Here is a 12,866-nt window from a genome sequence, read left to right on the forward strand (position 1 = left end):
GTTCGATGCTAATGCAGAACGCCATAGGATGTTTTTGTGTTGGTTAAGGGCAGTCAGGTCTGGGGAGAACCAAGGGCTATATCTGTTCCTGGTTCTAATTTTCTTGAATGGGGCATGTTTATTTAAGATTGTTAGGAAGGCATTTAAAAAAATATCCAGGCATCCTCTACTGACGGGATGAGATCAATATCCTTCCAGGACACCCCGGCCAGGTCGATTAGAAAGGCCTGCTCAAGTGTTTCAGGAGCGTTTTACAGTGATGAGTGGAGGTCGTTTGACCGCTGACCCATCGGATGCAGGCAATGAGGCAGTGATCGCTGAGATCTTGGTTGAAGACAGCAGAGGTGTATTTAGAGGGGAAGTTGGTTAGGATGATATCTATGAGGGTGCCCGTGTTTAAGGCTTTGGGGGGTACCTGGTAGGTTCATTGATAATTTGTGTGAGATTGAGGGCATCAAGTTTAGATGTAGGATGGCTGGGGTGTTAAGCATGTTCCAGTTTAGGTCGCCTAGCAGCACGAGCTCTGAAGATAGATGGGGGCAATCAGTTCACATATGGTGTCCAGAGCACAGCTGGGGGCAGAGGGTGGTCATAGCAGGCGGCACGGTGAGAGACTTGTTTTTAGAGAGGTGGATTTTTAAAAGTAGAAGTTCAAATTGTTTGGGTACAGACCTGGATAGTAGGACAGAACTCTGCAGGCTATCTTTGCATAGATTGCAACACCGCCCCCTTTGGCAGTTCTATCTTGTCTGAAAATGTTGTAGTTTGGAATTAAAATTTCTGAATTTTTGGTGGTCTTCCTAAGCCAGGATTCAGACACAGCTAGAACATCCGGGTTGGCAGAGTGTGCTAAAGCAGTGAAAAGAACAAATTTAGGGAGGAGGCTTCTAATGTTAACATGCATGAAACCAAGGCTATTACGGTTACAGAAGTCATCAAAAGAGAGCGCCTGGGGAATAGGAGTGGAGCTAGGCACTACAGGGCCTGGATTCACCTCTACATCGCCAGAGGAACATAGGAGGAGAAGAATAAGGGTCATGCTAAAAGCAATAAGAATTGGTCGTCTAGAACGTCTGGAACAGAGAGTAAAAGGAGGTTTCTGGGGGCGATAAAATAGCATCAAGGTATAATGTACAGACAAAGGTATGGTAGGATGTGAATTGGAGGTAAACCTTATTGAGTGATGAAGAGAGAGATATTGTCTCTAGAAACATCATTGAAACCAGGAGATGTCATTGCATGTGTGGGTGGTGGAACTAATAAGTTGGATAAGGTATAGTGAGCAGGACCTACAGTGAAATAAGCCAATAAACACTAACCAGAACAGCAATGGACAAGACATATTGACATTAAGGAGAGGCATCCTTAGTCGAGTGATCAAAAGGGTCCAGGGAGTGGAGAGGTTGGTTTGGGGGTCACGGCGATTTAAACAGCTAGCCAGGACATCGGTAGCAAGCTAGCATAGGATGGAGGTCTGTTGTTAGCCACCTCTGCGTTCCGTCAGTAGATTAGTGGAGTTCCGTGTTGTAGAGGGGATTAGTCCAAATCACACAACAACAAAAAAATAAAAACAATAGATATAGTTATAGAGGCCCAAGAAGAAACATAATAATAATAAAAATAAATAAATTGTCCGATTGTCTATTCTGAGAGCAGCCGGTAAGACAGCTAACGGTTAGCCCGCAGATGGGCGTTCAGGTAACGTCGCGACGGAGGAGCCAGCCGGATCTCCTTCGGGTAGATAACGTCGGCAGTCCAGTTGTGAAGGCCCGGTGGGGCTTCCAGTAAAACGGGTCCGGATAGGTGACTGCAGCCCAGGAGTGATTGACGGAGCTGGCTAGCTCCGGAGTAATTGATGTTTGCTCCGGAATCGGAAAGCAGATAGACACACGGATAGCAGCCAGCTAGCTGTGAGATCCGGGAGTGAATGTCCAGAGAGCAGTTGAAATCGGACATGGAGAGAAAAATCGGTCCGGTATGTTCCGTTCCGAGCTGGCGATAGATTTTCGAGTTAAAGGATAGCTGATGACCACAAACCGTGGTTAGCTGAGTACTAACGAGCCAGTAAAGAAGCTAACAGCTTCTGATTAGCTTCTGGCTAGCTTCTGGCTAGCTTGGAGTTTCTGGCTAGCTTCTGGCTAGCTTCTTGGAGGATTGCAGATTTGAGGTAAATAATACGTATTTATACATATCAATTGGTGAGGCAGGTTGCAGGAGAGTATATTGAAGATGAGTTGATGGAAAATAAAAATAAAATGTATGTGTAAAAAAGTTGTAAATATATATATATATACACGACACGACAAGACGAGGACAAAAGACGTCTGAACTGCTATGCCATCTCGGGCATTCACTCTTTACCATAACATGAATGGTAGTCAATGGCATGACAGCAAAAACCCACCAATTGTTTTTAAGATCTCCCTTTTTTGGTCATTTAAATGTGCAGAGGGAATATCAAAGTTACTCCTGAAGTATCTGGTAGTCAATCGGTTTTAACATATGATAATTTATACAGTACTTTTCTTTTCCCAGTCTGTAATCCCTGTGACCACCATTGGCTCTGTTCCCAAGAACTCCAAGGTAACCTGCCTAAATGACTATCGCTCCGGAAGCACTCACGTCTGCAATTCTGAAGTGCTTTGAAAGGCTGGTCATGAGACACATCAACACCATCCTTCCAGACACCCTAGACCCAATCCAATTTGCATGCCGCCCCAACAGATCCACAGACGACGCAATCTTAATTGTCACACTGCCATCTTCCGCCTGGACAAGAGGGGAAATAACTATGTGAAAATGCTGTTCATAGACTACAGCTCAGCGTTCAACACCATCCTCCCCTACAAGCTCATTACCAAGCTAGTGTCCTGAACCCCTCCAACAGCAACTGGATCCTAGACTTCCTGACGGGCCGGCCCCAGGTGGGGGCAACAACACCTCCATCAGGTTGACCCTCAACACTTGGGCCCTTAGGGGTGTGTGCTTAGTCCCCTGTTCAGCCACGGCCACTCACGACTCCAACACCATCAACCATTTTGCTGACGACACAACGGTTGTAGGCCTGCCGCATGATCACCAATGACGATGAGTCAGCATACAGGGAGGAGGTCAGAGACTTACATGTGTAGTGCCAGGACAAGAACCTCTCCCTCAATGTCAGTAAGACCAAGGACCTGATCATGGACTATAGGAGAATGAAGGAAGAGCACGCCCCCATACACATACACATGGCTGTTGTGGAGCGGGTCAAGAGGTTCAAGTTCCTTGGTGTCCACAACACTAAGGATGTAACATGGTCCACACACAACGATTGTCACATCTACTCCCACTCCCCCTCTCTGGCACTCGTTGTCACCAGATTACTCATTATTACGCACACCTGCCACCATTGTTACACACACCTGCGCCTCATGAGACTCACCTGGACTCCATCACCTTCCTGATTACCTCTCCTATATCCGTTACTCCTTTTGGTTCTTTCCCCAGGTGTTATTGTTTCGGTTTATATGTGTCATGTCCACATGCTACTCCTGTTTCTTGTTCTGTTCCACGTTCGTTTATTTATTAAATTCACTCCCTGCACTTCTTTCCTGAATATTAGCGTACACGCTACAGAATAACGCCTCGACAAAGGGAAGCAACAGGGATTTGTTTTGCTTTTTTACTGGTGATGTCGGGTCCAAGGGCGGCTTCCGAAGCAACCGGGGATGCCTCAGCTGGCTTGTCAGTCTTTCATGCCTCAGCTGGCTCGACAGGTTCACAAGCCTCGGGTTGGCTAGTCAGACTTCCATTGCCGAAGCTACCGGGGATGCCTCAGCTAGCTCGTCAGATGGCTCTACAGGTTCCTTCACCTTAACTGTCTCTACAAGTTCCCACGCCTCAGCTGGGTCTACAGGTTCCCACGCCTCAGCTGGGTCTACAGGTTCCCGCGCCTCAGCAGAAGCGACCGGCCTGCTCCTGGTCCTAGGTACTGTCCTTTTGTTCGGCGTCCTGCAGCTGGAGCCCTGCGTCAGGGAGGGGGGTACTGTCACGTCTACTCCCTCTCCCCCTCTCTGGCGCTCGTTGTCGTCAGTTTACTTGTTATTACGCACACCTGCAACCATCGTTACGCGCACCTGAGACTCACATGGACTCTATCACCTTTCTGATTACCTCCCCTATATCTGTCACTGTCTTTGTTTCTTTCCCCACACGTTATTGTTTCAGTTTATATGTTGCATGTCTGTACGCTATTCATATTTCTTGTTTTCTTGTTTATTTATTAAATTCACTTGCTTACCGATTTATTAGCATAGACGTTACACCGACACAGTCGTGAGGGTACAGCAGCACATCGTCCCCCTCTGGAGTCTGAAAAGATTTGGCTTGGGCCCTCGGATCCTCAAAAGGTTTTACAGCTGAACCCTCGAGATCATCTTGACTGGCTGAATCACCGCTTGGTATGGGAAATGCACTGCCCTTGACCGCAAAGCACTACAGAGGGTGGTGCGGACAGCTGTGTACATCACTGGGGTCGAGTTGCCTGCCATCCAGGACCTCTATATCAGGGGTGTCAGAGGAAGACCCAAAAAATGGCCAAAGACTCAAGCCACCCAAGCCGTAGACTGTTCACCATGCTACCATCTGGCAAACGGTACCCGGAGCATGAGCTATTGGACTCACAGGTTCTGAGACAGCTTCTACACCCAAGCCATAAGACTGCTAAATAGCCAAATAATGGAACCCAAACTATCTGCACTGACCCTACACACACTCACTAGACTATATATACAAACACTATACACACTCACACACACTACATTGACATTCCACACAAACACATGCAAATTCACATACACTACATATGTACACACACACACACACACAAACACACATACAGTGTATTCGGAAAGTATTCAGACCCCTTGACTTTTTCCACAATTTGTTACGTTACAGCCTTTTTCTAAAATGGATTACAATTTTTTTCCCTCTCATTAATCTACACACAACACCCCACAATGACAAAGCAAAAACAGGTTTTTAAAAATGTTTGCAAATGTATTAAAAATACAAAACAGAAATATCACATTTACATAAGTATTCAGACCCTTTACTCAGTACATGGTTGAAGCAGCTTTGGTAGTGATTACAGACTTAAGTCTTCTTGGGTATGACGCCACAAGCTTGGCACACCTGTATTTGGGGAGTTTCTCCCATTCTTCTCTGCAGATCCTCTCAAGCTCGGTCATGATGGATGGGGAGCGTCGCTGCACAGCTATTTTCAGGTCTCTCCAGAGATGTTCGATGGGGTTCAAGTCCTGGCTCTGGTTGGGACACTCAAGGCCATTCAGAGACTTAACCCGAAGCCACTCCTGCGTTGTCTTGGCTGTGTGCTTATGGTTGCTGTCCTTTTGGAAGTTGAACCTTCGCCCAAGTCTGAGGTCTTTAGCGCTCTGGATCTGGTTTTCGTCAAGGATCTTGAACTATGTGAAGAATTAATTTGGGCTGCAATTACTGAAGCTGGCAACTCTAATGAACTTATCATCTGCATTTGGGTCTTCCTTTCCTGTAGCGGTCCTCATGAGAGCCAGTTCTTGCAACTGCACTTGGAGAAACCTTCAAAGTTCTTGAAATGTTTCGTATTGATTGACTCTCATGTCTTAACGTAATGATGGACTGTCATTTCTCTTTGCTTATGTGAGCTGTTCTTGCCATAATATGGACTTGGTCTTTAACCAAATAGGGCTATATTCTGTATACCACCCCTACCTTCTCACAACACAACTGATTGACTCAAACACATTAAGAAGGAAAGAAATTCCACAAATTAACATTTAACAAGGCAAATTCTGTTAAATGAATTGCATTGCAGGTGACTACCTCATGAAGCTGGTTGAGAGAATGCCAAGAGTGTTCAAAGCTGTCATCAAGGCAAAGGGTGGCTACTTTGAACAATCTCAAAGATAAAATATATTTTGATTTGTTTAACCTTCTTTTGGTTACTACATAATTCCATATGTGTTATTTCATAGTTTTGATGTCTTCACTATTAAAAATAAAGAAAAACCCTTGAATGAGTAGGTGTGTCCAAACTTTTGACTGCTACTGTATATATGGACATATCTGAGGGGTCACGTGCCCATGTCCTCCCTATTGGCATGAAGCCTTTGACTGAAATAACTGTGCAGGAGATGTGTCACGCTGCATGAGGCAAATGGTGGTCACAGCCAGAAGAGGACTGGCCACCCCACATATGCTCTCTCTAATTCTCTCTTTCTTTCTCTCTCTCGGAGGATCTGAGCCCTAGGACCGTGCCCCAGGACTACCTGACATGATGACTCCTTGCTGTCCCCAGTCCACCTGACTGTGAAGAGGAGGACTGGCCACCCCACATAGCCTGGTTCCTCTCTAGGTTTCTTCCTAGGTTTTGGCCTTTCTAGGGAGTTTTTTCTAGCCACCGTGCTTCTACACCTGCAATGCTTGCTGTTTGGGGTTTTAGGCTGGGTTTCTGTACAGCACTTTGAGATATCAGCTGATGTACGAAGGGCTATATAAATACATTTGATTTGATTTTAAGGTATCTGTGACCAACATATGTTTTCCCAGTCATGTGAAATCATTTCGAAATACACGTTTTCACTTTTTCACAATAGCTATTGTGTGTAGGCGGGTGAGATTTTTATTTTATTTAATCCATTTTTATTTTGGGGTGTAAACACAACAAACTGTGGATTAAGTCAAGGGGTATGAATACTTGTTACATCCATTTGTGGACTCACAAATTAATAATATAAAGCCCTTGATTCTTGAAGAATGTAACTTATAAACGGTCATTCCCCATCAGAACCCAAAATATCAGCTTCTCTTACTCCAATGTGTGTAAATGTAAACACTGTATAGCCTCGAAATATGGATGACCAGTCCCTCTGTCTATGCATTTGAGAGTGGTTACATTTCTCCAGTCCCACCCCTCAGCTTTTTAGCAAAACAGAGGCAGGGTCACCGCTTTGTTAATTTTTAAACAGCAGATTCTAACTTTAGATGAGTTAAACAGTAGGCGTATAATAGGAACTATATTTTTTTCATTGAAATCTATAGCACCCTTAATAATAATAATTTACGACTTACGTCAGGGGCAGGCAACCCTGTTCCTCGGGTGCCGCAGCTAATTGATCAGTTCAGTGATTGCCTAAATTCAACCCACCTAGTCTTCCAGGTTGGTTCAATCAAAAACATGAAGTGCCGGACAAGGCTTGCCTACCCCTGATCTACCTACTGTCTCTACTAAGGTATGTTGCTCTCCAACATGCATGTTCTGTACATCTCAATGGAATAGAAGTCAAAGAAAAATAACAATATTTGTATTTTACATTTTTATATATTTGACCACCTAACTCCCTGACCGACTGTCTCTTGACACGATTAACATTTTAGAGAAAACTTGAGAGAAAACAAACTCCAAATGTGGTTTAAAACATCAAGGCACGGTGGAATAAAAACAACAACTCACTGCAAACTGAGGTTTTCATTTCAGTGGGCAATGACTCACTGTATGAAATGAACCTATAAACCCTTACCACTAGAGAACTGCCCGGTCCCAAATATATCCCTATACTTTTATCTCTGTGTGCTGATCAAGTAAAAGGAGGTAAAGAAAGGGCATGATAAGGAAACCTCTCCACTCTCCAACTTTAGGAGTGCATCTCAACCGTCTAAATCAGCATCTTTCCTTTATTTCCCCCTGTCGCTACACATTGATGTGGATCAACTTTACAGTTTATCCAAAGGTAGGTGCCCGCAAGGAATTTGCTTTCACCTATCCTGTGCTTTCAGATCATTGCAAATTAAGGAAAGGAGACAAGAGGATAGGAAGAAGGGAGGATTTTAAAGCATTGGAGCAGGCCCCTGGATAGTTAGTAATAATAATAATAATAATAATCTGTTTATGAGGCATTTCTGTTGCCTCTCAGGGACTCTGTTGCCACTCAGGGACTCAGTCAGACCTTTGAGGGTTTTTTGAATTGCAGATTTCTAGAATACTAATCCTGTCTTGTCAACCTTGAAGCCCTGTAGCACCTGGGCCAAGAAGACACATCCCCCTTGAGTCACCTGTCACCCAATCATCAAGCACACACACACCCACACCCACACACACTTCAATGATGTCTCTAGACACTTCTTAACAAATTCTAACCTGACTGATACAGTTATGCAAGCATGCACACAGAGAGAGAGAGAGAACCTCACAGACATCCAGACCAAAACAAACGCTCCTCCAGTCTTCCAACGCATAAACCTCTCCAGCACCCTGGACGGATGATTTGGAACGCTTAGTCACGTCTGAGATGAAGTGATAACGATAAATTAATTAACTTCCGTCTGAAAAACGCTCCTCCTCAGTAAGACTGAGAGGGATTGGTGAGCAGGAGAACTAAATCTGTTCCCTTCTCTCTGGTGAGAAGCCATTTACATAGGAGCCGTTTGCTCTTCAAGCCCGCATGGTTCTCCTTTCTACCATGAAGCAGCATTTTGCCCTCCCCTGGAGTCTGAGGGAGGTTTTTCCTCTTTCACTTTGATTCAATTGTATCAAATTTCACACTGAGCAAAGTTGGGGAGCACGTTTTGGAGCAGGATTGGGAGTACAGGCTTTCGGATTCTTTCAGAAAAATAGGATGTGGAAAAAGTAGTCTGCTATTCAGTCAGTTACTCCCTGCTGTACTGTGTCAGGGCGCAGACACATTCTGGACATGACATTGAGATTTTAGAAAATGTGAAACCCTAGTTGGAAAATCGTACCACTTATTGTAAATGTTTGGGATTGTGGTGTGAACAGAATAACATACAGAGGTGAAGCCTAGCCCATCTAGCCAACCATCCTAAACTCATCTAGGCAGGTTTTGATGTTACTCTTTTTCAAGCAACCCCCCCTTGAACCTCTAAATTGATCTAGATTGGACCCTGGAAGGACATGGTTTATTTAATGTAAACCTCTACACACTGTGAGGCACACCAGTACCACGCAGTGCTCAAGGCCTTGCAGTGTTTGACTTGGAGCCCATTTAGCTGCTGGCAAGTAGATAGACAGAGTACAGAGCAGCGTGAGTGGGTTTAATGGGACTCTGCTATGAACTGGGGCCAAGCTGGACTGCAGGCCTGTTTTAACAGTGAGGCTGCCAGAGCAACAGAGAAAGGGACAGGCACCAGGTTGACCAACCAGTTAGAGATGCCACCCAGCATAAATCATGAGGGTAGTTGGGTCTGTGTGTGTGTGGAGGGCGTGGGGGGGGGGGGACCTATAACCTTTAAGTTCAGATTGTTGTCTACTCTTTGCCTTGGTTTGGAGTGCTGAGTCAGCAAGTGTTTCAGCCCCAAGTACAGTGGTAAGGCTCGCTGCATGGTATGTCTCTCTCTTTCTCTTTCTCTGTCTTCCTCGCTCTCTTGCTCTCTCCTCTCCAGGCCTGTAGATAGTTCAGATTGATGGGGCTAACCTTCTCCCTCCTTAGTCAATAGCCTAGCGCGCTTCGTCTCCATCACACATATCGAGCCGTCTGAGAAACAGACATCCACAACAATATAATTATCCTTTAGATTATGGAAATCCCCTGAACCAACCTCACAACTGCTCCCCATTGTGTCTGGCCAATCAACTCCAGAGGCTCCATTAAATCAGAAATATTTATGTCCCTGCCTCACATGTGCCTGGTGTGTAGAAATGATGCCTAAATAATAAAGAATAACATTGGTGTCACTGAACTCACTTACCCATGTTGAGGCATACATGTGTGGTAGATCTATCATGTGTGATAGATTTAGGAACTGCTGACGTAGTGTCTCATTATAATCACAAACCCAACAAGACCATATTGATTTAATGTGTTTCATTGATTTTACTGACTGTGTAGTGTATGAGTGCTAATGAAAGAGAGATACATTGACTATATATTAGAAATCAGTATACTAAATCAACTGGCAGATCTGTCAAAACCCCATCATAAACAGTCACTTTGTCACTACTGCCTACACCTTAGCTAGCTAGCTTAGTTTATACTGCATCGATGGATTCCCAGGAGAGCAAAATCACTAGATTTTTAAATAGCAATGTTTTGCTATGAGCTGGTTAAGACGATTAATGGCATCAACTTATTTGTGACTACTTTTTGACACCTGAGTCGGAGAGAGTTTGCACACACAGCATGTTAATGTTTTTAAATGGATGTAAATTGTAAAGTCTTTGTCTGTAATGTATATTTCGTTATAGGTTGGACCCACGGTAGACTAGATGTTGCCATTGGCTAATGGGTATCTTAATAAATCAAATCAAGTCTACACCAGTGCCTCCGCAGACAGCACAGACACCGACTCAGATGAGCTCACCGAAGTCGAGGACAATCCACTTGAGGAGGTAACTGAGGAAGACCACCCATTAATGGTGGATCCGTCAATTACCATGCTTCAGCTGGTCGAGGGGGAATATGTCAGTGATGCTGGACAAGAAATTAAAAAGGCCCGCAAGTTCAGGTGCACTTGCAAGTCCAACGAAGGAAAGCCCTGTAATTTGCTGTTTACCCCAGAGGAGACGGTCAAGAGACGTGACCAGATTAATTAACTCACAAATGGGAAGTGCTTGCCATTCAAGTTTAGTTGGCTGTGAGTGTTTAATGTGTACAGTGTGCTTGTCTGTGTCTGCCTATCTGTGAGTGTCTGTGTTTGTATGATGAGGCACAAGTAGACTGACTAGCTAGTCAGTGTATTACAGCAAAGTGTGTGTGTGGTATGTAAGAGAGAGAAGTGGGGGATGTGTAGCCCATTAACATTTGCAGTAACTTATGAGACCTGTGTGTGTGTGTGTATGCGTGCGTGTGTTCACGCATGCATTTTAATGAGTTCAGGTTGTGTGGGTATTGAAAGTTTGTTAAATATTACTTGAAAATGTATAGTGCGTTTTGTTATGTTACAGCCTTATTCTAAAATGTATTAAATATAATTTTTGCCCTCATCAATCTACACACAGTACTCCATAATGACCAAAAAAACAGGTTAGAAATTTTATAAAATAAAATAAACTAAAATATCACATTTATGTCAGTATTCAGACCCTATACTCAGTACTTTGTTGAAGGACTTTGGGCAGCAATTACAGCCTCGAGTCTTCTTGGGTATGACGCTACAAGCTTGGCACACCTATATTTAGCTCATTCTTCTCTTCAGATCCTCTCAAGCTCTGTCAGGTTGAATGGGGAGCATTGCTGCACAGCTATTTTCAGGTTTCTCCAGAGATACTCAATCGGATTCAAGTCCAGGCTCTGGCTGGGCAACTCAAGGTTCAGAGACTTGTTCACACATGTCTCGAAATCACTCCTGCATTGTCTTGGCTGTGTGCTTAGAGACGTTGTCCTGTTCGAAGGTGAACCTTCATCCCCAGTCTGTCCTGAGTGCTCCGGAGCGGGTTTTCATCAAGGATCTCTCTATACCTTTCTCTATTCATCTTTCCCTCGATTCTGACTAGTCTCCCAATCCCTGCCCCTGAAAAACATCCCCAGCCACCACCATGCTTCATCGGAGGGATGGTGCCAGGTTTCCTCCAGACGTGATGCTTGGCATTCAGGCCAAAGAGTTCAATCTTGGTTTCATCAGATCAGATAATCTTGTTTCTCATGGTCTGAGAGTCCTTTACGTGCCTTTTGGCAAACTCCGATTGGGCTGTCATGTGCCTTTTACTGAGGAGTGGCTTCCGTCTGGCCACTCTACCATAAAGGCCTGATTGGTGGATTGCTGCAGAGATGGTGGTCTTTCTGGAAGGTTCTCCCATCTCCACAGAGGAACTCTGGAGATCTGTCAGAGTGACCATCGGGTTCTTGGCTACCTCCCTGACCAAGGCCCTTCTCCCCCGATTGCTCAGTTTGGCCAATCGGTCAGCTCTAGAAAGAGTCTTGGTGGTTCCAAACTTCTTCCATTTAAGAATTATGAAGGCCACTGTGTCTTGGGGACCTTCAATGCTGCAGTCATTTTTTTGGTACCCTTCCCCAGATCTGTGCCTCGACCCAATCCCTTCGTGGAGCTTTACGGACAATTACTTTGACCTCATGGCTTGGTTTTTGCTTTAACATGCATTGTCAACTCTGGGACCTTATATAAACAGGTGTGTGCCTTTCCAAATCATGTACAATCAATTGAATTTACCACAGGTGGATGTTGTAGAAACATCTCGAGGATGGTCGATGGACAGGATGCACCTTAACTCAATTTGAGTGTCATAGCAAAGGGTCTGAATACTTATGTAAATAATAATTTCATTTATTTATTCATTTTTAATTTACCTTGACAAAACCTATGAAATAACACATTATCCAGTACAAGTGACAGCTTTTCACACTCTTGGCATTCTCTCAACCAGCTTCATGAGGTCGTCACCTGGAATGCATTTCAATTAACAGGTGTATCTTGTTAAAAGTTCATTTGTAGATTTTCTTTCCTTCTTAATACGTTTGAGCCAATCAGTTGGGTTGTGACAAGGTAGGGGTAGTATACAGAAGACAACCCTATTTGAAGAATTGTTTAACACTTTTTTGGTTAAGACATGATTCCATATGTGTTATTTCATAGTTTTGATGTCTTCACTATTATTCTAAGTAGTATATATATATATATATATATATATATATATTTTGGTTAAATGTGACACTTCGCGGGCACGTGACTACAGTTTGTATTGAATTGTGGGTCATATCAACCCCACAAGTGATCAAAGTTCTTCAATCACTCCCTCAAGCTAAATCTAGGGTCGAAGTGGTAACGTTAGTGAACTGGACCTCCAATTAAGATAGCAATCTAATTGCATCCGGTTTCGACGGGGACTCGCCCAAGGTAAAGTGGCTAGCGCGAGG

The sequence above is a fragment of the Oncorhynchus nerka genome, linkage group LG27 (genome assembly GCF_034236695.1).
Source record: "Oncorhynchus nerka isolate Pitt River linkage group LG27, Oner_Uvic_2.0, whole genome shotgun sequence".
Taxonomy (NCBI): Eukaryota; Metazoa; Chordata; class Actinopteri; order Salmoniformes; family Salmonidae; genus Oncorhynchus; species Oncorhynchus nerka.